The 5,863-nt window shown below is 32.6% G+C and overlaps 1 protein-coding gene across 4 annotated transcripts in view; it reads right to left on the reverse strand.

Annotated features, from left to right (window-relative positions):
* The window catches only part of FSTL5 (follistatin like 5), an 807,335-nt gene that overhangs the window by 621,276 nt on the left and 180,196 nt on the right, over positions 1-5,863 (reverse strand). The gene's annotated exons all lie outside the window — the stretch shown is intronic.

Consider the following 5,863-nt stretch of genomic DNA (forward strand, 5'->3'; position numbering starts at 1 on the left):
TAGAATAGATTGTCAAATTTGGAGGCAGCAGTCTTAGAGTTAAAGCTATTTTTTTCTGACCCATTTCAGCATCTTTTAGAGACAGATATCTACACTAACCATCAGGATATCTGTAGTCTTGATTGAAACAGGATTTGTAAATTTACGAAGTCCTACAACTGTCCTGATAAATTCCAAGGAGGTTGATCACACACAAGATTAAACATAGGCTTAATAATTTAGTTGAATGGTTTAAAAGTAAAGTTTTAAAAAATATGGATAAAGGTGGTAGACATTCCCTCTGCACTTATTCTCTATAATTTTCCCTTATAGTCAGTCTTTGCAAGTACCCCTGTGGTTACTCCGTGCAGGTTTGTCCTGCTGTAATTATGATCATCGGACCTGTGGTGTGCAGACCACATAACAGATGGGCTGAATGCTATCATCATGTAGATTATCTGCAAGCATGTTCTCAGAATAAGCAGAGAAAAGCCAAATTCTTTACAACATCTCTACCTAAGTTGTTTTTGTTTTTTCAGCTAAATTATTTGACTAATATGAGCCCTAAAATAAAAGTAAATGCATTGTTCTCTAATAAACTGATTCTTGGTATTTCTATTACATCATACTAAAATTATTATAAATGTTATCTGGTACCTATGAGATGACCATATAAGGAGGCAGATGTGTTAATTTTACAACAGAAAGTACTCTGTTTCAGTACTGGGTGTCTATTGCCATTTTGAAGAGTAGTTTAAAGCAGCCTAATTTTCAAGCAACAATGCAGAATATTCAACTGGAAGGCATATCATTTTCTGGCTTTCATGTTGTTCGTTTATTTTCATACTTCCAGCAGACCACTAAGCATATTAAAATCAGAGAACAATGGGATCAGCAGAACTTTAAAGTATGTTTGAGAATGAGACAACAAAATGGATGGCACTTTCTCCTAATATATAAAGGTTTGATAAGTTCATCACACTCAAGATTTTCAAAATGTAATTTTATCTCACGTAAGTCATGGTTCTTCCAGAGTCTCTTATTTAAACTTCCGTAAATGCAAATTTCCCTACTCCTTTTACCTTTCTTAGATCATATTGTCCAACTCATTATACCTTCTAATGCATTGCTGCCCGGGATTATACTGTGGGTTCCTATCTCGAGCCCCTTGCTTTGCTAGAACCCCTCCAGCCTGACTTTGTCTGTTCCCCTCCTTGCAAGGCAAGCAGTTCCTGGGGCTAAGTCCAGTTCTGTGAGTTGCCCTCCTCTGGGTCTTGCTCCATGTAATCAGACCCCAGAATTCCCTAACAATAGCCCTGTGCCTGCTTCCAGGTCCTACACAGGCCCCTTCTCAGATAATGCTTGTTTTTAATTTTCCTAGGGGGTAAATGGTAGAAAGGGCATGTGCTTAGGAGTAAGAGAAGAGAAGTAGGGCAAACCAAGGTGTGTGGGCAGGTGGAGTGCTTTATTTATACTCTTGGTTCAGGACTTACCACTTTTAGAGTTGGGCCTGGTTAAAAATGTATTAAGCAAGATTATGTAAGTTAGCATACTTCACCCAAACAGCATAAGTTTTACAGTGTTAGCATATTGTTTTCCATTAAATTGTCAAAAACCCTATTGATACCTAATACTGTAGTTAATTGGTGATAATACTTTGAATTTGTGAATAATTATTTCCTTATTTTGCAGCATATTGTGTAAGAGTAACGATTTAATAATTGTCAGATGCTTACTGGTAATATTATTTTAGATTCTTTCTTCCTTCACCATTGTTGGCAGTAAAGCCTACTTGTCATAACTTTTTTCTCTGCCTACATAATATTTGTGTTTTGTGTCCGATAGCTTTACATTTCTTTAATTAAAAAAAAAAAATCAGTGCCATCTGCTAACTCAGTATTTTTTCTCAAGTTCCAGAAAACTTGAGAAAACACTGTGCCCTAAATAAGACCCAAGTCAGTTCCTGCTCTTCTGGGACTCCACAGTTAATAGTTCTATATTAAAGGAGTTACATATTTTTCTGTCTTGCATATCAGTGTAGACAGATCTGTCTTCTTCACTCACTATCTCCATCAATTACATGCTGAATACATTTTAATTACAAACTTTGGAAACAATATTAGAAGTCTGAATTGTCCATATATTATTTATAGTATCACTGCAGTAACTAATCCACTGATAACTAAATATATTATCTTAATAAAATACTTAACGTCATGTTGCAGGATCTGCAGCCCTTTGATAATATTATTCGTGTTATTTGGGACTATACATTTGACTTTGTCAGTCACCGATAAGGAAATATTTTTTTCTCCCCACATCTGAAATTTGGTTGTTTGTGTGATACAGCACACATTTTTTCCACAATTGAGGGAAATGAAATTTTGGTAATACATGTGTAATTCCTAAAGCTGCTTAAGAAATAAAAATAATTTGCACTAATCACGATATATGTATGCTACCTATTAAAACTCTAGCTAATCATAACATATGATCTAGATACCAACTCATTTTTCAATTCATTATGAAAATGTGTACTTCCAGATTTGCAACCTCAATTCTTGAAATGTTATAGATGACAATAAATGTAAAAAATTAACATTAGTCTATGCTACATTGTTTTTCTGGATTATACCTTATAAAAAATGACTGAAAGAGAATATATTTCCTATTATTTATACATAGAACATGGTGGAATGTAATTAATTTTGATTTAAAAATGTATCATATTTCTACTTAGAAATAGCCTATATAATTTATGGTGGATTGTATTAAATACTTTCATATGATTGTATAATGGCATTTTGTACCTAAACACATCTTACTCCTTCACTCAGCACCTACTCACAAATATATTCTCAATGTCTTTTATGAAGCAGACACTTGTCGGAGCGTTTATAAAGATACAAAAGTGGATTTCTTGGTTTTAGCCATTAAATAAACTGGTTCTCTCTCTCTCTCTCTTTCTCTCTCTCTTTCTCTGTGTGTGTGTGTGTGTGTGTGTGTGTGTATGTGTGTGTTATGATATGGTTTTCAAAAGATGGAAAGTGAATTAATTTTATATATTTACATATAGAAGTATATATAAATATATATGCATTTATTTTTATAATATTTTTACAAAACTTTAGAGACATTGTTGTGAATTTAATATGAATGTATACATATAAATATATATATATATAAGACAGATATTCAGAAACTCCAATTTGATTTAGACTTAATGAGCATCTATTGAGTACCTACAAGATTCCAGGTAATATGCTAAATAATGTCTCATATATTATTACATTCATCATCTTATTTGAGGTTCACAAAAAAATTTCCAAAAATATCTTCAAATTATAAATGAGAAAGTTTATAGCAAATGAAAAAATATATGATTATCCATTTGAATAAATGACACTGCACTTTCATTCCTCGATTAACCAGGGTCATGGGACACAGGCCCCATGGACAAATTTATGCTATGGACAAAATTTAAATACTTAAGTTGTTGAACAAAACGGATTCAAGGTAAGTCTGTTTGGTGAAAGTTAAATTCAATATTAAAAAAATAGATAATTAGGTTTAATGCTACAAATGATATCCCCTAATAGTTATTTAAGGAGTCCCTCAGTCTTCGTTCACATATTAAGGCACTCAATAAATTATAATAGTATTAAAGTTAGCAATTATTAAGTATTAACTATGAAATTAAAACTGCTTCTAATACTTCTGTAGATAACCATAGTTAACGCTCACCATAGCCTCAATAGATGGGGACTATTGTTTGACTCTCAACTAGAGAAGAGAAAATGGAGTCTTAGACTAATTAGGTATCTTGCCTGTAGTCACCTGGCTAGCGAATGTCAAAGCCAAGTTTTAAGGTAGGCCATTTGACTGTTCATCACATGGCATAATTATTTGACTCTATTTTACCAGGCAGATGAAAATTAAGTTACTTCTTATTTAACTAAAAGAAAAATAAACAGAAAAAAGTTACTTATTATTCAATTAAAAGAAAAAACAGAAAACAACAAAAACAAGCAAAGATAAAAGTATTTCAAATATTTATGATTTTTCAGCAAATATCATGTACCTTGTGCTGATTGAACCAAATAATTATTGCATTATTAGTCACCTCATGAAAGGTCCTTTCATGTTTTAATTTTACTTTTTAAATGTTTTAAATTGCTATAAAAGTGAGTAAAATTAATCTTTTCTTTAAATCAAATAGCAATTTTATTGCTTGTATTTTAGAAAAAGTTTAAGTCTGTCTCCCATTTTATATTGTTCAAGTTGTTTACATTTTTATTTGCTGTGATAAATACATTTTTCAATTGAATCCTGGCATCTAAATTATTAACCTATTTATTCAAATGTTGAGAAGACAGAACTTCCCATCTTGCAATGGATACAGTATAGTCTATACTGGCTACTACTAGGCAACTGCAAATAAGCATTTTTTTATATATAGGTCTATCCCAAAATAGAAAGATTTAACTGTATTGCATTGAAATAGGATTCATAGGGACAATTTCAAGAATGACAATCTCAAGTAAAAGCAGTACAATTAGTTACATTTAGCTTCAAGCGTTTATTAACAGCACAATCTTGGCCAAGTATTTAATCTCCAAGACTCATTTGCCTTATATGTAAAATTATACCTCCTTCCCAAAGATATTTTTCAATATTTAATAAGCTGAAGAAATAAACAATAGGTTTATGAAACATGGTAAGAGATTTATAAATATTAGCTCTCCTTTAAATCCTTTATAACACACACAACAAAAACACAAATACACACACAAATAAATCATAACCAACAGAATACTACCCAGCCTTAGTATGAAAGAATGAAATCATGTCTTCTACAGCAACATGGATGGAATTGGAGGTCATTATCTCAAGGGAAACAACTTAGAAACAGAAAGTCAAATGCAGCATGTTCTCACTTAAAGTGGGAGCTAAATAATGGACATAGAGTGTGAAATAATAGACATTGGAGATTTTGAAAGGTAGGAGTTTGCTGGGTAAGAGACAAGAAGTTATGGCTGGGCACGATGGCTCACACCTGTAATCCCAGCACTTTGGGAGGCCGAGGCGGGTGGATCACGAGGTCATAAGTTCAAGACCAGCCTGGCCAATATGGTGAAATCCGTTTCTCCTAAAAAATACAAAAATTAGCTAGGTGTGGTGGCGGGTGCCTGTAATCCCAGCTATTTGGGAAGCTGAGGCAGGAGAATTGTTGGAACCTGGGAGGCAGAGATTGCAGTGGGCCGAGATTGCACCAGTACACTCCAGCCTGGGTGACAGAGCAAGACTCTGTCTCAGGGAAAAAAAAAAAAAAAAAAGTTACTTAATGGGTACAATGTAGACTATTTGGACTATTTGGGTAATGGCTACACCAAAAGCCTAGATTTCACCACTATGCAATATATTCATGTAACAAAACAGCATTTCTACATTTTACATTTAAACAAGTAATTAAAAAACCACATCTATAACTTCATATTATAATTGCATTAATTATATATTACTTACATAATATATTAAACATGATATGTCATACAATCTATAATATTGCATTTCATATATTAATATTGTATATTAACACTGTATATAATTTACATACATCCTCCATACCAAGAGTTTTAAAGAAACTTAAAACACAATTTATTAAAAATTATAATAGATAATAATGTTCTACGCTGTCCATGAAAGGATAGCAATTTGTATGGCAAATTAGAAAGATTGCCATATAAAGAAAAAATAAAACGTAATGGTACCTTCTAGGGTAAACCATAAGTTAGACTCCTTTGTGTTCTAAGTCATCCTATTAAAGTCATTGCTGCTTCATATCCCTGAGAGAATGTTTATGAACCCCAAATAGGGCCAACAG

Source organism: Gorilla gorilla, chromosome 3, assembly GCF_029281585.2.
Source record: "Gorilla gorilla gorilla isolate KB3781 chromosome 3, NHGRI_mGorGor1-v2.1_pri, whole genome shotgun sequence".
NCBI classification, from domain to species: Eukaryota; Metazoa; Chordata; class Mammalia; order Primates; family Hominidae; genus Gorilla; species Gorilla gorilla.